This window comes from Aegilops tauschii, unplaced genomic scaffold, assembly GCF_002575655.3.
Source record: "Aegilops tauschii subsp. strangulata cultivar AL8/78 unplaced genomic scaffold, Aet v6.0 ptg000305l_obj, whole genome shotgun sequence".
Lineage (NCBI taxonomy): Eukaryota > Viridiplantae > Streptophyta > Magnoliopsida > Poales > Poaceae > Aegilops > Aegilops tauschii.
In genome coordinates, this window is record NW_027332561.1 from 1 (window position 1) to 24000 (window position 24000).

Here is a 24000-nt window from a genome sequence, read left to right on the forward strand (position 1 = left end):
AAGGATAGATAAAATTCCAATGGCCATTGGACATGATTCGATCCGACGTTGAATAATCAAGAATTTCCCTATCTTTTTTACCATAAGTATTCATTTGATCTTGATCCTTGTGGAGTGAAAAAGACGCTATACTGGATCTGCACATACTTACTGACAATATCCATAAATGGCTTGTTTTTGGTAATCGGCGAAGATTACCATATTGATATTCGGGCGCATGGTAAACATCAGTACTCCAGTGCATTTCGCCGTCTGATTCAGAATAAATATGCTTTTGTACCCTTTCTTTAAAATGTAAAGTGGACGTTCCGGCACGAATCTCCGCAATTACTTGTTCGGATTTTACATATTGATCATTTTGCACTAGAATCAAGCTTTTTGAGGGAATATTCACACTATATAGAATATCTTGACTCTGAATAGTTACATGCAAGTCTATATAACATAGAAAAGCAGGCTGCCCATGACGGGTACGTGTGGGGTGAACCAAATTCTCATTGAATTTTATTTTTCCATTCGAAGGGGATCGTACAAGGTCGGCAGTACCCCCTGTGAATACTCCGCCAGTATGAAAAGTTCTTAATGTTAGTTGAGTCCCTGGCTCCCCAATTGATTGACCCGCAATAATACCTACGGCTTCTCCCAATTCGACCAGATCACTATGAGTAGGACTCCGGCCATAGCATAATTGACAGATCCAAGAAGTGCTTCGGCAAGTAAAGGGGGTTCTAATATATATTGGTTGTGCTCGAAATGGTTGTGCTCGAAAGGCAGTTATGAATCGATTGACTAATCCAATTCCAATATCTTGATTTCGCGCGGCAATGCATCGTGAACCGATATATATATCGTCTGCTAATACACGACCAATTAGTGTTTGGACAAAAAGTTTTTCCGTCATCCCATTTTGAGGACTTACAGAAATACCTCGGATAGTACCACAATCTCTTCTACGCACAATAATATGTTGAACTACTTCAACAAGTCTACGTGTAAGATATCCAGCATCTGCTGTTCGCACAGCAGTATCTACAACCCCTTTGCGGGCTCCATAGCAGGAAATTATATATTCTGTCAAAGAAAGTCCCTCGCGTAAATTGCTTTGAATAGGTAAATCAATCATTTGTCCTTGAGGGTCCGACATTAATCCTCTCATACCTACTAATTGGTGTACTTGAGATGCATTTCCTCTGGCTCCTGAAAAAGACATTAGATAGACTGGATTAGAAGGATCCGTTATCCGAAAATTTGAATTCATTTCTTGTTTCAAATATTCACTTGTCGCATACCATATCTCAACAGATTGGCGTAATTTTTCTACCGCGTGTACAGCCCCATAATAATAGTGTTTCTCCAAAAGAAAACTCTGTTGTTCCGCGTCTTGGACTAACCATCCCTTAGAGGGTATTGTTAAAAGATCCTCGATTCCTAACGAAATCGATGTAGTAGTGGCTTGATGGAAGCCCAGAGTCTTTAGTTGATCCAGTATATGGGATGTATATCCCATTCCAAAATGATCTATTAATCTGCTAATAAGTCGTTTCATACCAGTTCCGTCTATCTCTTTATTATGAAAGACCAGATTGGCCCGTTCCGCCATACATAAGTACCCCCTTTTCGGCTGAGTAGGATTCGACAATTGCTGAGTAGGATTCGACAATGGGCCTGAGTCAGTGATTCGAAAATTTAATTAACTTGCCTCAATCTCAATCTGGATTCGCGTGGCAAATAATGATGATACTAGGGAAATCGGAATGCCCCCCGAAAGGGGAGGGGCATCGCCGAATCTAACTTTCTTTCTTGTTTAGGTAGTGTATGAATAGGCCTGACTAAATCCTTGTATGGCTTCCTCTATTTCTCTATAAAAAGAAATATGACCAAGAGTGGTTCGAATGTATATCGAACGAATTTCTTTTTTTCTATTTCCCATTATTAGATAGTGGGCATAAATCTCATGATAAGTCCCCAAAGATTCATATTGAACTTCAATCGGAACTTCTCTTGACCCAATGACGCGTTGATCCAGGTTCCATCGTAGCCACAAGGGACTATCTAAACTGATTAGTTTTTGTCTATAAGCTCCCAGTGCATCATAAGAACTAGAAAAATGGGGTTCTTTATCTTTCCTATATTTAGAATTATTATTATTATTGTAATTTACTTTTAGATTTGGGTAGTTTCTGCAACTATTATATCTATTTGCACAAATACCTCGACGCTTTCCAATCGTTAATACATAAAGCCCGATAAGCATGTCTTGGGTTGGTACGCAAATAGGATCCCCAATAGCGGGAGATAAGAGATTCATATGAGAAAACATAAGTAAACGGGCTTCTGCCTGAGCTTCCAAGGATAAAGGTAGATGAACAGCCATTTGATCTCCATCAAAGTCCGCATTGAAACCCTTACACACTAATGGGTGTAAAGAAATAGTACGCCCCTCTACTAAAGTGGGTTGAAAGGCCTGTATGCCTAATCTATGCAGGGTAGGTGCTCTATTTAACAGTACAGGATGTCCCCGCATAACTTCTTGAAGTATTTCCCATACAATGGGTTCTTTTTCCCAAATTTTCCTTTTAGCAATCCTTACATTAGAAGTGGCGCGTTTCGTGATTAAATCGCGAATTACAAATAGCTGAAAAAGCTTTATTGCTATCTCTAGAGGTAATCCACATTGATGTAATGAAAGCGAAGGACCCACAACAATGACAGAACGCCCCGAGTAATCGACCCGTTTCCCAAGCAGAGTCTCGCGAAACCTTCCCTCTTTACCTTCAATTACATCTGAAAGTGATTTGTATACTTTATTGTGACCATCCTCGTCGGTTGCCCGCGGGACCCACTATCAAGAAGTGTATCCACGGCTTCTTGTACCAATTTTTCCTGGCACATTACTAAATCTGCTGGCGCTAATTCACTTCTTTTTAATAGATAGGCAAGATTGTTGTTCCGACGGATAACTCTCTTATAAAGTTCATTAATGTCTGAAGTCACTACTTTATCTCCAGACCTATAAACAATAGGTCTCAATTCGGGAGGAAGAACCGGTAATAAGCACAAAACCATCCATTCTGGTTCTACATTTGTTTGAATAAAATGTTTCGCCAATTGCATGCGTCTAATCAAAAAAACTTTTCTTATTCGTCTTTTTCTATCTTCCCACTCATCTCCACTATACCCCTCGTCTTCTAATTCCTTCCATTCGACCAAAGAATTCTCTATAATAATTCGCAAATCCAAATCTGCTAATTGTTCTCTAATAGCACCTGCTCCTGTCGCAATTTCCCGATTTCGAAATGTTGCAAAGCCTGGGGTAGAAAAAAAGGGAGAAATGCTGTGGTTACAGGATGCAATTTCCTCTTCGAATAAACCTCGTAATCGTAAAAAAGTGGGTTTTTTAGTGCTGGGCCTAGCAAAAGAGAAATCGCCGTATACTAGGCCCTCCAACTTCTTAAGAGGTTTATCTAAAAGATTCGCGATATAACTAGGAAGACCTTTCAAATACCACACATGAGTCACGGGACATGCGAGTTTGATGTATCCCATTTGATATCTTCGTATCCGAGAATCCACAAATTCTACCCCGCATTTTTGGCAAAATCTTTCGTCTTCGTTTTCAGCTCCGCTCGCTCGAGAATTGCCACAAGCGCAAATCCCGCTTTTTATGGGTCCAAAGATTCTTTCGCAAAACAATCCATCTTTTTCTGGTTTATCGGTTTTATAATGAAAAGTAGAGGGCCTTGTGACTTCGCCAACGACTTCTCCATTAGGTAGGTTTTTGTTAGCCCAAGCCTTTATTTGTTGAGGGGAAACGAGTCCAATTTGAAGTTGTTGATGTTTATATTGGTCAATCATAAAATAGAAATAAGAAAAGAATTTATATTTATTCCGATCAAACTTCCTCCCTATTAACCTGGAAGTTCTTTTCAGATACAAGGAAATGATTCAGTTCTAGAGCCAAAGATCGTAGTTCTCGAACGAGCACTCGAAAAGATTCTGGAGGATCCTCATGATTAGGTATTCTTTTTCCCCAGATCGTAGCATTAAGTATTTCTTGGCGAGCTATAAGATGGTCAGATTTATAAGTAAGTATCTCTTGTAAAATATGAGCAACACCAAATCCTTCTAAAGCCCAAACTTCCATTTCTCCTACTCGTTGTCCCCCTTGCTTGGCTCTTCCTCTAACCGGTTGTTGTGTAACAAGTGAGTAGGGCCCAGTAGAACGCCCATGAATTTTCTCATCAACTTGATGAATTAATTTTAAGATATAGGACTTCCCTATTAGAACAGGTTGCTCAAAGGGGTCGCCTGTTCTTCCATCAAATATTCTGCTTTTTCCCGGGTACTCGGGTTCAAATACCCATGGGTTTTTTGTTTCTTTACTGGCTTCATATAATTCTGAAAACACAAGTTTTCTTGAAGCCTCTTGCTCATATCTCTCATCAAAGGGTGCTATTCTATAATGTTTCTTTAGCAGATCCCCCGCTAATCCGAGCGAGCTTTCAAATATTTGTCCCACATTCATTCGGGAGGGTACTCCTAAGGGATTGAAGACCATATCAACGGGTGTTCCATCTTGCAAATAGGGCATATCTTGCCTAGGCAAAATTTTGGAAATGATCCCTTTATTCCCATGTCTTCCGGCTACTTTATCCCCAACTTTGATTTCACGTTTCTGTAAAATATATACACGAACCATTATGTCGAGCGGGTCCCTTTGGATCCATTTCACATCGATAACGCGCCCTCTTCCACCTATAGGTAATTTCAGAGAAGTTTCTTTTGAAGTGGAAACCTCAAGGCCAAATATGGCCCGTAATAATCCAGCTTCCGCGATATAAGATGATTCGCTCGCTATCTGAGGCGTTAATTTACCTACTAAAATATCACCAGTTTCTACCCAGGATCCCAACCTAACAACTCCATTTCTGTCCAAATTGCGGAGTAAATGTTCTTCTAGATGTGGTATTTCTTTAGTGATTTTTTCAGCGGAGCCCTGGCTTGTCGTATCCGTCTGAATTTCATATTTCCGGATGTGAAAAGAGGTATAAATATCTTCATATACCAAACGTTCGCTAATTAGTACTGCGTCTTCAAAATTGTAACCTTCCCATGGCATATAAGCTACTAATACGTTTTTTCCTAAAGCAAGTTCGCCCCCAACTGTAGCAGCTCCTTCTGCTAAAATTTGTCCTTTTTTAATGGATTTACCCCGTGGAACCCGGGGTTTTTGGTGCATACAAGTATTTTTGTTAGAGCGACGGTGGTTAACTAAAGGAATACTTATAGTCTTCCCACTACTTGATAAAAGTATCTTATGACTATCAGTAGAAATGATCTTTCCCTCGCGTTCGGCTATAATGGAAACCCTCGAATCTAGAGCTGTTTGGCGTTCCAATCCAGTTCCAACAATGCATTTCTCGGACCGAGAAAGCGGAACTGCTTGGCGCTGCATATTAGAACTCATTAAAGCCCGATTCGCATCATTGTGCTCAATAAAAGGAATGAGAGAACCCCCAATAGAAAAATATTGGAAAGGAAAAATACTTCTAACATGAATCTGTTCCCATGCAATAGTCAAGAATTCTTGACGGTATCTAGCCGGAACAACCTGTTCTTCCTGAATACCTTGATTCAAGGACAAAGAATTTCCTGCTGCTATCATATAATATTCATCTCTATTTGGTGATAGATAAACCACCTGTCTCTCTTTTTTTTCTTTTGCTTTCTCAGCAGATATTTCATAAAACGGACTCTCTATGGATCCCCACAAGTGATCAATTCTCGCATGAATTGCTAAGGATCCAGTAAGTCCAACATTGATTCCTTCAGACGTGTCAATTGGACAAATACGCCCATAGTGACTCGGATGAATATCTCGGCTCCGAAAACTTGCGGTTCTCCCCGTCAACCCTCCAGGACCTAAACAACTCACTTTTCGCCCATGAACAGTTTGTGTCAATGGATTCGTTTGATCAAAAACTTGAGATAACGGGTATGTGCCAAAAAAGGTCTCATAAGTAGTTATTAATAAAATTGAAGTTGAAGTTGGAGTTACCAAAGTTTGGGGAGTCGGTTTCGATTGACGTATGAATACTCTACGAATAGTTTTTTGAACTGCATGTTGTAAACGACCAAGAGCCAATCCGAATTGATCTTGTAACAGATCTGCAACCGAACGAATACGTTTATTTTTCAAGTGATTCATATCGTCATCGTCAAGTATACCCGTTCCAAATTTCATTCCAATCAAATGATCCGTAGCGGCCAATACATCTCGTGGTAACAAGAATGTATTGTTCTGAGGTATATCAAGATTAAGTCTCCGATTCATATTTCGTCGACCAATCCTTCCTAATTCACATTTTTGTTGAAAAAATTTCTTTTGTAATTCCTCGCATAAGGACTCCGAAAATACCAGGTCCCCACCTACACAAGCAAATTGTTGATAAAACTCCAAAATAGCTTTTTCTTTTGACTCAATCCTCTTCTTCTCCTTAGCATTCGGGAAAGACAAGAAAATTTCAGGGTAGGAAACATTATCTAGAATTTCTCTTAGATTCGAACCCATAGCTGATGATAGAACTAGAATAGATATCTTTTGTTTTCTACTCACGCGAGCCCATATCCTTTCTTTTTTATCAATTGCTAATTCCGATCTCCCCCCCCAATCTGATATTATAGTGCCAGTGTAGATAGAAATTCCCTTATGATCTAATTCCGAGCGGTAGTAAATACCAGGACTTAGCAATATTTGATTGATCACAATTCGGTATATTCCATTTATAATAAAGGTTCCTAAGGAATTCATTATAGGAATGTTTCCGATAGAAATGGTTTGCTTTTGCACATCGAAACCAAAAATTAATCTCGCAGATACATATAATTCGGAAGAATAGGTGAGTGATTCATACACAGCATCTCTTTCTTTTATCGAGGGTTCTAGCAATTGATATCCTTTCGCAAATAATTGAAATGCAATTTCGTGATCTGGATCTTTAATTGTTGGAAACTTGTCAAGTTCTTCTGCTAAGGCTTGATTAATGAACCTACAAAATCCCTCGAATTGGATCTGACTAAATCCGGGTATTGTGGACATTCCCTCGTTTCCATTCCGGAGCATCTTAATCTTAAGTTTCCTGTTTATCAAAGAAAAATTCCATTATCAGCTCACTCTTCATCAATCCCTCTGGATCGATCTAGCAATCATGGAATCTATATTCTGTTTACTGAATCACATGAAATTCTAGGGAACTCCACATACGTATTTCATATATGTATTTCATACATATGAATAGAGACCATTTGGACGAAAGTTCGAGTTTGCCAGGGGTACAAATGAAATGAAAATGAATTGATAAAACATTCCTAAAAAAAAAAATTCTGCCACTTATACTTTATGTTATGATATTCTAATCAGATTGGATGGCAAAGATTTCTCATTTTATCTCCTTTCTATGAATGTAATAAAGCCGTAATATAATATACTAGAAAGTTTGACTTTACTTCGATTTAGAATAGCGTGCTTACTTTAATTTCTCAAAATAATTTGAGGGTTCTTTTTTATTTCGGATCGGAGTAGTATAATTACTAGAAAATTCAGTATTTCATTGTGGAATTCTAAAATCAAGTAAGTCCCTTTTTTAAGTACATGCCAATCTAGTTATCCACCTCTCCCCATATCCATGCTTTTCTTTTATCGTAATTTCACTTGGGTAGGCCAAGATAGTAAGGTTATACTCTATATCAGAGCAAATTTCCTTTTTTTATTCAAGATATTTAATTTAATACTTTTAAAAATTAAAGCATGATTCTCCATAGAGATATGTACATAAAGGGGATCTTTGGATAATAATGCTGTTCGGACCTAAAGTTTACCTATACACGGATTAAGCATAAAGTCATACTATTTTATTATGCCATTGAAGGGGGGGGAGATAATACCGATTTAAGAGTAGTTCACTACTGCAATAAAAAAAAGAGAATTCTAGTTAACGGTTCCAATTTATTCTGAATTTTGCAGCCTGTGAATAGAAATCCACTTTTTCTTCTTTTTCATCTCAATAGAAAGAAATGGGAAGTTTTATTGTGTTAACAATGTATGTTTTAAGATAGAATCTATCGAGGAGAATAATAGAAACTGGATCAAAAAAAGCAGGAATAGATTTTTTGAAAAAGATTGGAAAAAAGTAAGTAGAATTATATTCAAAATAAAAGGGGCTTTTCGTAAGAAAACGTGGATGAATACTTGCTGTTTTCTAGATTTTTGATCGGATTTTTTGGCGGCATGGCCAAGCGGTAAGGCAGGGGACTGCAAATCCTTTATCCCCAGTTCAAATCTGGGTGCCGCCTGATCAATAAAATACTTAGGTTTTTTTTATAGTGCTGATCGAATTCGATCAATTTTTACTTCGCATAAGTTCGGGCAAGAGAGTAACTGGGCCTGCCGATACTGGGTTTAGAGAAACCATACCATAGTTCTATCCTCAAACTAGGGTTAGGGTTTGTTTTGACGGTAGTGGCCAAAATGGTTATCAATAGGGGTGAGGTAGTGTTTCCTTATTCTTTTATTATATGAATTTGAATTGGTTCTTAATTGAGATTCGATTTGATAATTTTAAAATACGAGGATAAGATGTCAGAAATCTTGGTATCCAAAGAAAGGTCCCTAAGGGGCATTCTTTTTTTTTTTCAATCTAAGATTCAAGAAGGGACTCCACGAAAGAATATCAAGACTTACTAATTATTATACATTTTTTTATCGTACATCTTATGTTACCTACATACACTAAAGTAAGGACTACTTAATTTTAATTCTAACGAGAATCAGATTAAATAGGTCGATCAAAAATCAATTTAGGAGTTGTGTTATGGATAAAATCTCTTCCTCTTCATTCTTTCATAGAATGATACAAAGCAAGGCTGCAGGGTTTAGGTCAAAAATAAACATTAGGTAAGGTAGGTATCCAATAAATATTTATCTATCGTTAATTTTATGGTATATTCGGGCGTCCTTTGCTTAAAAAAAAAAAAAGAGTAACAAAAGGAATAAAAAATCTTCCTATTCCCGCTTCTTCTATTCAGGACATCATTCCCGTACTCTTTCTTTTTTAAGGAAAAAAGGGCTATAGTATCGTATTTTTAATGCTCTCTAATTCTACCAGAATTCCTATAAGAATTTGTTAGGAGTAAATTCCTTGAACTGATTGATCCATGGCCTTAGGGCGGAATCCCTTTTTGACTCTGTACCCTTGATTCCACTATGATTATTGATCAATAGTAGAATAGAATAATCCCTTCATAGAAATAGGAGACATAATTTAGATGGATATAGTAAGTCTCGCTTGGGCTGCTTTAATGGTAGTCTTTACATTTTCTCTTTCACTAGTAGTATGGGGAAGGAGTGGACTCTAGGGATACTACTAATTGATTAAGTAATCAAATTGTTGTATCAATTCTTTTCATTAATGGATCATTTTGCATTAATCATTTTGTCAAACGTTATTCTTTAATCTTTTTCTTTAGTTTTGTTTCACTCCTGTAAGAAACTCTTGTATTGTAAGTTGTAATGTAAGAAAGAGCCATTATACCAATTCATAATTTCTACTAGAAATGACGAATGGTTAAAAAAAGTTCTATACATAAGAAAATTCGACTTTCTTCCACGGAACTATTCACGGCATATCACACATTTTCCATTTCCTTTTACTTTTTACTATAGTCTATTCTTAATATTATTTTTCTTTCCTTCCATGGATTCTTTGGTCAAGAATTGTCTTAGATTTTTTTATTTTGACCTGATTGAAATTAAGTGGATGCAATGAAAAAAGAAATTGAATTAGACTACTTAACTATTTCAATCTACTAATCTATTCTATGTAGATTCAAAGATAATATAATAGAAAGAATCTAAAGTGTCGTAGAAAAAACTATATGTAGTTCTTTCTACCACACTTTAAGATTCCAACCAGATCCTTTCATTTAAGACTTGGATTTTTTTTATTTAATCCCTTTTTAATTTCTTCAATGATTAATTGGAATTCCAATTAATTATTTTGGCTGACTGTTTTTACATAAATAATAAGTAAAAAAGAAGTAGGAACTAGAATGAACAGTGCAGTAGCAATAAATGCGAGAATATTGACTTCCATAACCTCTTTATTTTTTATTTTCACAATAACTCGGGATGTAATCCCATGGAGAGGAAAAAGGGGTATCTTGTAAATTCAAGGGTAGGGCTTGCATTCTGATAATACTGAATCAATTCAATATTATGAATATCGGATCTATCAAATCAATTCATGGATGAGAGTTATATTTCACGGATGAGAGTTATATAGTATAACATAGGAAGATCCTCTATCCACACTAAGACCAAAATGGGTTTTTTGATTGGATTAGGAATTCCCTCTTTTTTAATCCTTTTCTACTTTTTCTTTTCTATATCTCTAACCCACGAGCTTTCTTAATCTTCTACTTTCTTAATCTTATACAATTTCCCTTCCTTTTTCTTATAGTTATACATACAATTATGTATGTATTATATGACCAACTTTCTATGGGTCACATAGACATCCAAATAAGCAGTAGAAGTGAGATGGGGAAAAGAGGTCTGAAATAAAAAGGGAATACGATTTATGTATGGATTCCGGTAAAATACCGGTACTCTATTCCATAAGAGTGGAATAGGAAATTAAGATGAGGATGGTATCATCATAAAGAAAGATAGAGTAATATAATATCCTAAATTCTACTAATCCACATATCGTATGTGTGTCTTTCTTTATCTTTATCGATCGGGAGTAGTGAAAAAAAATTCCTATATGCCTTCCCTCCCTCTTTAATGAGGGATGCAAAATAAAAAAGTGAAGTAAGGGTGCCCTGTGGGTATTTGATCTTGCTCCCTGCCCCTTTTTTTCATGGAAAAAGGAAATATCAATTTCTCCATTCATTGAACCCTAGTTCGGGACTGACGGGGCTCGAACCCGCAGCTTCCGCCTTGACAGGGCGGTGCTCTGACCAATTGAACTACAATCCCCGCGGGGTGTATGGCATACCCATTCTTAAATAGAACCATAAGAAGATTCGATTCGTCTTTCGTACTCTAAGAAATAGACGAATCATATACTACATACCCACATATTATATTATACGTGGGTATAGTGAGAGTGACATAACTAGTATGTCGTGATTTTTTATCACTAAAAATGGATAATAATCCAGCCTTCAATAAGAAAAACTCTTTTGTTTGTAAGAAAGGAATGAGAGAGATATGGATTAGAAAAAAAAAATTTCCCTTTTTTCTTTATCTTTTATTTCTATAGATCAGACATTTTATTTTATGGAAGAAAAACAAAAGGATTTAGTTCATACTCACGAAGCCCTAGATTTTTGGTTTGGGCCGAGCTGGATTTGAACCAGCGTAGACATTGTCAACGAATTTACAGTCCGTCCCCATTAACCACTCGGGCATCGACCCAGGAAGAATTTATTCTAGGGTTTTTGCTAATCTATGATTAACCTCCTTTCATAATACTCCCTACCCCCAGGGGAAGTCGAATCCCCGCTGCCTCCTTGAAAGAGAGATGTCCTGAACCACTAGACGATAGGGGCATCACTAGACGATAGGGCCATATACAACCGCTCGTGATTATACTATAATCATAGTATGAGCAGTTTTTTGGAATTGTCAATATACTCGAAAAGTATAAATAGATCCAAAGCAAAGAGTTTTTCCAACTTTTCTGTTATGTTTTCATCTAGGATTTTTTTTAGTTGATCGTTATAGATTAATTCTCCGTGCTTCATTTAGTGTTCAGACCAAAAATGCATCCATCCCGCACTAAGTCATAAAATTCTCTAAAAATATAGAGAAAGTTTCAAAAACAAAGAACAAAAGTGAATCAATTTAGTAGAAAAGTACTCTATCAGATTCGAACCAACGACTTACGTCTTAGCACGAGATTACTCTACCACTAATTTAAAAAGCCCTTTATCGGATTTGAACCGATGACTTATGCCTTACCATGGCATTACTCTACCACTGAGTTAAAAGGGCTTTTTATTTAATTCAAAAATTAGCCACTTGGATTTCCCATTATGGGTCTACTGCATAATGTACATATTATATATATAATATATAGAGATAGAGAGAGAGACATTATGTAGAGATTGTATATGTATATATCGATATCTTGAGAGCTCAAAATAAAATTAATAAAAAAAAAACATACCCTACATAACATATCCAACTCTTCTTGGTTCAGGGTTTTCCGTTTCCGAAGACTAGTAAAATAGGCGGATTCTGGAACCCCAAGGATTCAACGGTATATGGATATGGAAAATATAAGATTTCCGATCCTAGCGGGAAAAGGCGGGGAACAGATACCCAATAGGATATAGGATCCTTGGGAGGAACTTTTGGTAATGGCCTTGATCCTCTATGCTATTTTTTATGTGTTCTTAGTTCTATTGAACTTTTTTCATTCTTTTAAACAAGAATCTAATAAACTAGAATTGAGTCAGTGGAAAAAAGGAGAGAGAGGAAAGTGTTAAATGGAGAGAGTCGACTAATCAGAGACTTTTAGGATCTTCTTTACATCAGGTAAATCTGTCGGCCCTGTCCGTTTTTTTCTTTAAGTTACGACTCTTTGCTGCTTACTTCTATCAAGCCATAGGGAAAGTCTATGATGAATTTGGAAAACTCATCTCACTCTTACTCTATGGCTCGGACTTAATGGGGGAAGAAAACATCTTCCATAATTTCTTTTTTGTTCAATTCTGGACAAAAAAGAAAAGGAAAAAGGAATTTATAGGGACAGTGTTACCCCCTATATCCCCTAGTTTATATTGTAGGAATAATAAAACAATTTAGCAGTCTGACACACTTACGTCCTTGCAAAGTAAATAATTATTATTGTAGTCGTAACCGTAGAATAGGATCCTAATCAAAATAAATACATTTGGTTCAGGCGCTATTAGCATGGTAAGAAAAGATTTTTTTTACAGACCAGAGGGGCTATCTAAATCCTAAAGTAAAGGCGAGCGATCGAAGTAGAAGTACCAACGGCTCAGTGTCATGAACCTTCTCCATCTGATTCAATAAGGGGGAATTAGCCTTCTTGTCAAATGGCTATCCTTGACAAAGGGTACCATTTATACCATAATCTACAATGTAGCGGGTATAGTTTAGTGGTAAAAGTGTGATTCGTTCTATATAATAACTGAATTTGAAATGATATACTTAAGGCATCCTTAAGTTTTTTATTTTTATATTCCGATGAAAACTTTAGTTCTTATAAAGGATTAAATCCTTTTCCTCTCAATAGCATATTGAGGAAGAATATACATTCTGGCGATTTGTATCCAAAGACTAATTTAAATTGCATCCAAAATAAAAATAGGATTATGAGTACAGAGTCGCGAAGCATAATTTTGCATTGGATTAAGTATTCCAATTTTGAAAATATGAGTAAAGGATCTATGGATGAAGATACAAAAAAGTTGATTTCCAATCGTAACTAAATCTTCTTAAAATAAGGAATAAGGAAGCCAAATAGCTAAAAAACGATAGTTTTGGTTTACTAGAACCATCCGCATATTGTTTAAGCTCGGTGGAAACCCAATTCTTTTCCTCAGGATCTCTTGAATGAAATTAGGGAACGAAGTAAGTAGATTAGATGGATTTAGATAGAATTTCTATCTCCTACTCTATAAGGATCATCTAGAAAGCGGAGAGCTTTGGTTCCATTCAAATAGAAAAGCTGACATAGATGTTAAGTGGTGAGAATATCCATAAAGGAGCCGAATGAAATCAAAATTTCATGTTCGGTTTTGAATTAGAGACGTTAAAAATAATCAACCAACGTCGACTATAACCCCTAGCCTTCCAAGCTAACGATGCGGGTTCGATTCCCGCTACCCGCTCCATTCTGTATAAAAGGAGTATTCTCTTTGTCTAGACATGTTAGAGGCTTGTATTCAAGCCTTTTTTGTCCACCAGTTTCTGGTACTCCAGAGCGGAGTAGAGCAGTTTGGTAGCTCACGAGGCTCATAACCTTGAGGTCACGGGTTCGATTCCCGTCTCCGCACTTAGCAGTCTGTATAAAAGGACTATTCTATTTCTCTAGATATGGTAGAGGGGCGTATCCAACCCTTTTTTATTCATTAGTTCCCGGCCCTAGAGGGCAAAATTGAGCAGTTTGCGAAGTCACTTGCCTTCAAAAAAAGAAGGCGCAAGGCTTCTCCCTACCCTGCAGAAAATAAAAATGAAACGAAAGGGACAGTCTACCTCTCTCTTCCCTTTAAAAAAAGTTTGCCCGTTGTTTGTCTCAGTTAATACCCAATTTTTGGAGCTCTGTTGGCGAGTTCTATTTCTGCCTCCGGAGCGCCCTCTTTTTTTGAGTGGGATGCAAAGGAAGGGTAAGATAGTAAGGGATACGGCACTAGACTAACACCTAATTAATACTTAATTTAATATAAGTAGTTAAACAGTTAACTAGACTAAACTTTTTATCATAGTACTTTGATAAATTAAGCGGGCGAGCGGCGGGAATCGAACCCGTATCTTCTCCTTGGCAAGGAGATATTTTACCATTGAACTACGCTCGCTACGGTATATATTTTATAGCGTATATCCGCCTGGGTCGACCTTCTATGTCTGGGTCGACCGTTTCATTTCATTTTCTATTATATTAGAGTTTTCCTTTTTTTATTATCTGTGAATGAATATTCTAATGGGAATGGAATTTCATAATACTGAAAGAGAAGAGCTAGCAATTCGGAACGCAAATTGCGTTTTAATACGTCTCACTATTCTAATTTTTTAGAAGAAATGGCCTTTATTATTTCTTTTTTATGGGGTTAATAAATATTAACCAAATTTAATTTAAGAAATGAGAGAATTCAGAATAGCTACGAGAAAGACTAGTCCAATCCATAACGATGTACCGGAAAATACAACATTTTTATTATTTGACCAACCATCAGGAGAAGCAAATACAAGGGGTACACTAATTACTAAGACTGAGGAAGTCGCAATTAATGCAAAAACAGCTAATTGGAAAGCAATAGTCATATTTCTAATCCTCCAAGCTACCATCAAATAAAGTTGACTACATATTTGATCCCTCACTTAAACCAAAATTGTAAAAAAATACAAGAAGTAGGAGGGGTTTAATCATGAATCCATTGATTCTTCTCTTTAATTCAAATTTATTACTTAAACCGCTTTTTTATTTGGATATGGGGGTGAGAAGAGATTATTTACTCTTTATTTCACAAGCGGGTATAGCGGATCCTGTATCCGTGTATACAGTATACAGAGATATATCGAAAAGGAACTTGTATCTGATATCTTTCTAGAGGCTAATAAATCTTTTTATTTTTTATATGGCTATGTTCTATTTGTAGGAGTAAAATAAGGATTAGGCTGTGGAGAGATGGCTGAGTGGTTGATAGCTCCGGTCTTGAAAACCGGTATAGTTCTAGGAACTATCGAGGGTTCGAATCCCTCTCTCTCTCCTTTTGCTTATTGAATACGTTTGTTTCTTTCATTTTTTTTTTTCTGTCCCTTATCTTTCTTTCATAAAAAGGAATGAATGGCTCGGCTAGATGGAATAACCGAGCCAGAACAGAAAAAAAGTAGAACAGGTATAAATAAGAAAATCTTAGTTAAGAGGGTTCATGTAAAGAACAGGTTCCAAATCACGATCGATTCCCTTTTCAAAACCTGCTGCAGCAGCTCGGGCTCTTCCTGCATGCCATAAATGGCCCACAAAAAAGAAGAATCCTAGAACAAAATGAGAAGTTGATAACCAACTTCTAGGAGAGACATAATTAACTGCATTGATCTCGGTAGCTACGCCACCCACGGAATTTAAAGAGCCTAAAGGAGCGTGGGTCATATATTCTGCTGAGCGTCGTTCTTGCCAAGGTTGTATGTCTTTTTTCAACCTACTCAAGTCCAAACCGTTGGGGCCCCTTAGAGGTTCTAACCATGGAGCACGAAGGTCCCAAAAACGCATAGTTTCCCCTCCAAAGATAACCTCCCCAGTTGGGGAACGCATTAGATATTTACCTAAACCTGTGGGTCCTTGAGCGGATCCCACATTAGCTCCAAGACGCTGGTCTCTAACTAGAAAAGTAAATGCTTGAGCTTGAGAAGCTTCTGGCCCGGTGGGTCCATAAAACTCACTCGGATAAGCTGTATTATTGAACCATACAAAACAACAAGCGATAAAACCAAAGACAGATAAAGCAGCTAAACTATAAGACAAGTAAGCTTCTCCAGACCATACAAATGCACGGCGAGCCCATGCGAAGGGTTTGGTTAAAATATGCCAAATTCCGCCAAATACACAAATAAAACCCAACCATACATGCCCACCAATTATATCTTCTAAATCATCTACACTAACAATCCACCCTTCTCCACCAAAAGGAGATTTTAGTAAATAACCAAATATAACACTGGGGCTAAGGGTCAAATTGGTAATTTTTCTTACATCTCCCCCCCCAGGGGCCCAGGTATCATATACACCGCCAAAATAAAGAGCCTTGAGTACTAGAAGAAAAGCACCTAGACCTAACAAAATTAAGTGAATACCCAAAATTGTAGTCATTTTATTTCTATCTTTCCAGACATAACCAAAGAATGGAAAAGATTCCTCAAGAGTCTCGGGTCCCAGAAGCGCGTGATAAATGCCACCGAAGCCTAAGACTGCGGAGGAAATTAGGTGAAGTACGCCAGATACAAAGTACGGAAAAGTATCTAGAACTTCCCCCCCTGGCCCTACTCCCCAACCTAGAGTAGCTAAGTGTGGAAGTAAAATCAACCCTTGTTCATACATGGGCTTTTCTGGTACGAAATGGGCCACTTCAAATAGGTTCATTGCTCCGGCCCAGAATACGATTAATCCGGCATGGGCTACATGAGCTCCAAGCAGTTTACCGGACAAATTGATAAGTCTGGCATTCCCAGCCCACCAAGCAAAGCCGGTGGTTTCTTGGTCACGACCAGCTAAAACGAAAGTTCCATTAAAGAGCGTTTCCACGTGGTAGAACCTCCTCAGGGAATATAAGATTTTCATGAGGCTGATCCTGAGCTGCCATCCACGCACGAATACCCTCGTTTAAAAGAATATTTTTGGTGTAGAAAGTCTCAAATTCAGGATCTTCCGCTGCACGGATTTCCTGGGAAACAAAGTCATAGGCACGTAAGTTCAGAGCCAAGCCAACTACGCCAATAGCACTCATCCATAAACCGGTGACGGGTACAAATAGCATAAAGAAATGTAACCAACGTTTATTGGAAAAAGCAACACCAAAGATTTGGGACCAAAAGCGGTTAGCAGTGACCATGGAATAAGTTTCTTCAGCTTGAGTTGGGTTAAAAGCACGGAAGGTATTTGCACCATCACCGTCCTCAAATAGAGTGTTTTCTACGGTCGCTCCATGAATAGCGCATAGCAGAGCCGCACCTAATACTCCGGCAACTCCCATCATATGAAATGGGTTCAACGTCCAATTATGAAATCCTTGGAAGAAAAGGATGAATCGAAATATCGCTGCTACGCCAAAACTCGGCGCAAAGAACCAACCAGATTGCCCCAGTGGATAAATAAGGAATACAGAAACAAAAACAGCAATTGGACCAGAGAATGAGATTGCATTATAAGGCCGCAATTGAACAGACCGAGCAAGTTCAAATTGGCGTAACATGAAACCTATTAGTGCAAAAGCCCCGTGGAGAGCTACAAAAGTCCATAGACCGCCTAATTGACACCAACGAGTAAAATCTCCTTGTGCTTCGGGCCCCCATAGTAGCAACAAAGAGTGTGCTAAACTATTGGCAGGGGTAGAAACTGCTGCGGTTAAGAAATTACAACCTTCCAAATAGGAACTAGCCAATCCATGGGTATACCAAGAAGTTACAAAAGTTGTCCCTGTAAACCAACCCCCTAAAGCGAAATAAGCACAAGGAAAGAGCAATAGGCCAGACCATCCTACAAAAACGAAACGGTCCCTTCGTAACCAGTCATCCATAGTATCAAATAGATCATTTTCTTCTTTAGGAATTCTACCAAGGGCTATAGTCATAGTGATCCTCCTATTCAATTACTTCAACCATTTCCGAGCACCTCATATCACTTTCCAAGGCATATGATAGTTTTATTATCTGTGGACGATTTCTTTGTCGTTCAATGCCCTTTTTCAATGGTCTCGAAGAGAGAAATTTCCCATTTTTATCTATGGAGTCACAGTCACAACCGAGGTCGTGGTAAATCCATGAATTTGATTCGATTTGTTTTTCTTATACTATTTGTTTTTCTTATACTATAGAAATAGAAATAAATTGTTTTTCTTATACTATAGAAAGAAATAAACCTTTGAATTCAGCATTATTCCAAGACTCCTATTTCAAAGTCTATCTTTTAAGGGAAAAATGAAAATAAAAGTAACCCTTCTTTTCCCATTCCCTCTCTATTGCATGGGTGGAAGAACTAAAATAGAGGATTCTGAAAAAAAAAATGGACCTTCGAAATCCAATTTTATGTGTAGCGCAAAGGAGTTGCGATTTCTTCTTATTCCTATAGAACATCTAGTAACAAGAATATGAAATCGTAAATAGCGAAAAATTCTTGTCTTGCGCGGTCTAAGTCTAAGGAAATAAAAAAAATTCGCTTATACAATTTCATCTACATCGAATTTATATATCAGAATAGCGGATAGAGGCATCATTAAAGGAGTCAGGTCTACTTACTTTATGCTTCTTTCCAATTTTATGGTGGATTTGATAAGAACCCTTTTTGCTTTCTTGATAAATAATCGACAAAAAAAGCGTTTTTTTTTATATAACCTGCTTGTTTTATTATAATTATAACAAGTCCTATATGGAAATGCCCGCTAAAGAGAAAATCTATTTGATTGTCTCTCGGCCAATATCGATTTTTAGAAAGAAAAAACAAGAATTTTCTTCTTTTTTTATTAACATTAAGAAAAAAGAATATAATTAAAATGGAATTGGCAATATAATTTTTATAGACTTTTGAAAGAAAAAAAGGGGGTTTTTTGCAACCGTTATTTCTTATTTCTTGCCTATATCATATCACGGAAACCTTTCGCTTTGGAACGTGGAGAGATGGCTGAGTGGACTAAAGCGGCGGATTGCTAATCCGTTGTACAATTTTTTTGTACCGAGGGTTCGAATCCCTCTCTTTCCGCTCCCTTGGATCATTTGGGACTTTCGAATTGGAAAGAATTCTGACCCCCGGATTTTCTCATAGATAAATGTACGAAACAAATCCAATAAGAAAAAAAAAAAACTGAATTTTTACTCCTCGCGTCCAGGATTCCGTCCTGGGTCATTAGATAAGAATCCAAAGATAAAGAGTGAAACAAAGAATATCACTACTGTATAAACAAAAAGTTTGAGAGTAAGCATTACATAATCTCCAAGATTTTTTTTTAAGGAATAGATTACCAGTTTTTCCTTACCACACGGATCCACTAGGATGGTTTTTTTTTTATACCTAAAAATGCAAAAAAGAATTCTTGAAAAAAATTGCAAGAATTCTTTTATAATAAGCACTCTTATCAATAGCAAAAATAGGGTTAGGTGGTTAGGTATTGTGTAGGTACCTTTAGGTACCTGCTCAACCTAGGTGCAGGGGAGTAGAAAGGCTGATCCAAATTTATTGCTGTAGCTACCCATTCAATGTAGAAGAATTTAAATTTTAGAATCGAAGGTTCATAATATAAAAATATAAAACTTCTCGGCTTTTACCCATTTTTAAATTTTTTTGGAATGAACACATCATTCAATTTGGCATACAGAGTACTAAAGATTTCATCGAAAACTTACAGCAGCTTGCCAAACAAAGGCTAATAGAAAAAAGAATAGAGGTATAACAGGCATAATATCCACGATTGGATTGAAAATAGCATAAGCTTCGGGTAATTTGGCAAAGAAAAAACTAGTAGGATAAAGAACAGAATTAAAACAGATACAGGTTAAACTAAGTATATTAGGCATAACAAGCATTTCATTCTTGTAGAGTAAATAATTGGATTTTTCTTGAGTTATTTTTTTAAGGGAAAGAAGGAAAAGGCAGATTCAAAATCTTTTTTCTTCGGACTTTCCCAAACACAAAATACCTCCTTGTATTTGCACTCTCAAATGAGAGTGGAATAAATTCGACTTTCATATAATATCTTAATAGAATTCCATGTAATGATCAATGCATTTTTTTGATTCTATATTATCCGCATGTGTAGAATACTAGCAAGAGAATATCCCTCCTTTTTTATGTAATTGAAATGGTATTGACGAATAACAAATAAACATACTAGTGTTTATTAGTGTCGCATAAAACCCGAAATGGGGCGTGGCCAAGTGGTAAGGCAGCGGGTTTTGGTCCCGTTACTCGGAGGTTCGAATCCTTCCGTCCCAGATTGTTTCTGATGAAACAAACGGTGAAATCATATAGTATTCCGTACGAGACAAAAGTTTATTAAAGAGAATAATGATATCTTATTCTTTCTCAGAAAACATAATAAAGTCTTAAGTCCAGTCAAATTGACTATCTTTATTTTCATGAAAAAATGGGATCTATCAAGCACATTCAGGATATGCCTCTACTATAAAATAAAATCACTTAGTCATATTTTTTTCTTCCTTTTGGTATTCGAGTTGAAGAAGTACGAGAATTCTATAACTACCAAAAACTTTCAATCTTTTCATTGGAATAGTTTATTTAGTTATTATAGTTAATTGTTTTTGGTACTGAAAAAATATATTACTACTAGAATTCTAATTCTAGTAATTAAATTAATTAAACTTTTTTGGAGGTTGATAGTTTATTTATTGAGGAAGAGTCAATCCTTCTTTTCTCACTTCAAGATTGATCATCTCGAGCCATCCGTTGAGGGTGGAAATTTAAGAATAAATAAGTTTTAAGCAAACTTGTTTAGTCGTCTTTTTCAAACTATGTTTCATTCATATGATAGAATTTTAATATGGGTTTAAATAAATTGGATCTTGGCGGAGGCTTCCCGGATAAATACTTACTTTCTTTTATCCATATTGCTCCATAGATAGCAAGTTTTAATTAGTATAAAAAAACTAAACCAATGACTATTCATGATTCCATCCATATTGGATCAATTCTCTATACCACTTTGCAATGAAAAGAGGAATGTTTGTTATGGTAAAACTTCGTTTAAAACGATGTGGTAGAAAGCAACGTGCGACTTGAAGGACATGATCGATTGTGGATTTTTCTATCCATCATTTTCCATAGTAATGAAAATGCTCTTGGCTCGACATAGCCTGTTCTATTCGTTCCGAACCAAATTTGCGCTGGGTTTAAGTAACATAGTACACGATGGAGCTCGAGAGGACAGAATTTTTTTTATCAAGGGAAAGAATCTAGGGTTAGTGAAAACTAATAAATTAGGCCAACTTTGTCAGTCTATCCTTAATATAGAAATAAATCGAAAGGTTAAAATAAGAATAAAGTCCAATAAAAGTATATCAGAATCAATCCCTCTTATTAGATTTCTATAGAAGAGATAAATGCTTTATCGAAGGAAATAAGAAAAAAGGGTATGTTGCTACTCTTTTGAAAGAAAAAAATAGGAATTCCCGAAGTAATGTCTAAACCCAAGGATTTCACAAATCAAAGATAAAGGATTCCAGAACAAGTAAACACAATTTTCAATTGTCTCAACAACAGAGTTGGATCAGAATAAGGAATAAAAGTCAATTCGTTCGAAATGAGACAAAGAAAAGAGTTTAAAGACGACTCAAAAATTTTGGAAGGATTTTGCCTTCGAAGTTTGTCAGGCAAAATTAGCCCACTTGAGTCATGAGTATAAATGAAATTTGTTTTTTCTGTAAGGAAATTAATGCACGTCATAGTCTAATTTCTATTATTATCGACAGAAATTCGAATCATTTTCTCGAGCCGTATGAGGAGAAAACCTCCTATACGTTTCTAGGGGGGGGCGTTGTTTATCTACATCTATCCCAATAAGCTGTCTATCGAATCGTTGCAATTGATGTTCGATCTCGAAGAGAAGGAAGAGATCTTCAAAAAGTAGGTTTTTATGATCCGATAAAGAATCAAACTTGTTTAAATGTTCCAGCTATTCTCTATTTCCTTGAAAAGGGTGCTCAACCAACAAGAACTGTTTATGATATTTTAAGGAAGGCGGAATTCTTTAAAGAAAAAGAAAGAACTTTGAGTTAATTGAAGAACTAAATGAATCAAAAAGTAGGATAGGAGAAGATTATTAGTATTCCTAGTTGTCTAATTATTTAGACACAATTTACCTCTTTTTTAATCCTATTTGGATTTATATTATATCGTGCCAATTCAACATAAGCCCCTATTTTATTTACTTTTTCTATCTAATTTGTTTTCTTACCATTGTATTTCCATTGACAAAGGTCTATTGAACAAATAGAATTTGTAGATAGATGGGTCTCTTTATCCTCACTCCATATTCAATTTTTCCGCCTACACTTCGCTCAAATGATAAGGGTGTTCCTCTTGCATGTATTCTCATACAATATAATATATATTTTTTTTTAATAAAAATCGCTAAAAATAAGGAGAATTTGGCCATCGTGATTAGGGTCGCTCTTTTTTTAACTTTACTTTAGTGGAATTTAACCGGACCTGTTCGTTTTGGCATTTGAGTGTTTTTCATGGTCGATAAAAAAATCTTTTGATGTCTTGCTAGTTCAATGTTTTGACAGAAGCGCGCGGTGTAATTCCATTGATTTTTGGATTTCGATCGTATCTAAGATCCTTTTTTTATCTGGGTTGCTAACTCAATGGTAGAGTACTCGGCTTTTAAGTGCGACTATGATCTTTTACACATTTGGATGAAACAACAAATTCGTCCAGACTCTTGGTAGAGTCTAGAAGACCACGACTGATCCTCAAAGGTAATGAATGGAAAAAATAGCATGTCGTAATAAAATCAATCTTTTTTGAATGGAATCCAAAATTACGATTTTCTGGGTCTAATGAATAAATGGATAGAGCCTGGCTCCAATTCTGGTAAAATAAAAAGCAACGAGCTGAACTTCCTAATTGGAATGATTCCCCGCTCTAATTAGACGTTAAAAATAGATTAGTGCCGGATGCGGGGAAAGGTTGGGTTTTCCTATGAGTGGACCCTTTATTTTTTCTTTTTTTTTTAGAAATCCTAATTATTCTTGATTATGGATTGAATAAGGGATGTTATGGATTGAATGTGTAAAAGAAGCAGTATATTGATAAAGAGGCTGTATTCCAAAGTCAAAAGAGCGATTGGCCTGCAAAAATAAAAAACTTGTTCTGTTCTTTTTTTTTAATTAGAACAAACATAAACTAATTGGGTAGAAAAGGAGCAGAAAAAGATCTGTGGATTAGACTCCCTTTCTTTCCAGGGTTTGTATTAAAAATGCAACACCCTGTTCTGACCATATTGCACTATGTATCATCATTCGATAAACCGAGAAATGCTTCTTCTCTCTGATTCAAGTAGAAATACAAATGGAAAAATTCGAAGGGTATTCAGAAAAACATAAATCTCGTCAACAATACTTTGTCTACCCACTTCTCTTTCAGGAATATATTTATGCATTTGCCCACCATTATGGATTAAATGGTTCTGAACCTGTGGAAATAGTTGTTAGTTGTAATAACAAGAAATTTAGTTCACTACTTGTGAAACGTTTAATTATTCGAATGTATCAGCAGAATTTTTTGGATAACTCGGTTAATCATCCTAACCAAGATCGATTATTGGATTACAAAAATTATTTTTATTCTGAGTTTTATTCTCAGATTCTATCTGAAGGGTTTGCGATCGTTGTGGAAATCCCATTCTCGCTACGGGAATTATTTTGTCCGAAAGAAAAAGAAATACCAAAGTTTCAGAATTTACGCTCTATTCATTCAATATTTCCCTTTTTAGAAGACAAATTTTTGCATTTGGATTATC

General features: G+C 36.3%; 7 non-coding genes across 7 annotated transcripts; 3 read left to right on the forward strand and 4 right to left on the reverse strand.

Annotated features, from left to right (window-relative positions):
- Positions 1-8281: 8281 nt before the first annotated feature.
- On the forward strand, positions 8282-8352 carry TRNAC-GCA (transfer RNA cysteine (anticodon GCA)). Its single transcript has one exon. It is a non-coding gene; the product is annotated as a tRNA-Cys (tRNA).
- Positions 8353-10964: 2612 nt separating this feature from the next.
- Positions 10965-11038, reverse strand: TRNAD-GUC (transfer RNA aspartic acid (anticodon GUC)). The gene has a single exon. It is a non-coding gene; the product is annotated as a tRNA-Asp (tRNA).
- Positions 11039-11397: 359 nt separating this feature from the next.
- TRNAY-GUA (transfer RNA tyrosine (anticodon GUA)) lies at positions 11398-11479 on the reverse strand. The gene has a single exon. It is a non-coding gene; the product is annotated as a tRNA-Tyr (tRNA).
- Positions 11480-11986: 507 nt separating this feature from the next.
- TRNAT-GGU (transfer RNA threonine (anticodon GGU)) lies at positions 11987-12058 on the reverse strand. Its single transcript has one exon. It is a non-coding gene; the product is annotated as a tRNA-Thr (tRNA).
- Positions 12059-14539: 2481 nt separating this feature from the next.
- On the reverse strand, positions 14540-14610 carry TRNAG-GCC (transfer RNA glycine (anticodon GCC)). Its single transcript has one exon. It is a non-coding gene; the product is annotated as a tRNA-Gly (tRNA).
- An 824-nt stretch (positions 14611-15434) lies between these two features.
- Positions 15435-15524, forward strand: TRNAS-UGA (transfer RNA serine (anticodon UGA)). Its single transcript has one exon. It is a non-coding gene; the product is annotated as a tRNA-Ser (tRNA).
- Positions 15525-19135: 3611 nt separating this feature from the next.
- Positions 19136-19223, forward strand: TRNAS-GCU (transfer RNA serine (anticodon GCU)). Its single transcript has one exon. It is a non-coding gene; the product is annotated as a tRNA-Ser (tRNA).
- Positions 19224-24000: the final 4777 nt, after the last annotated feature.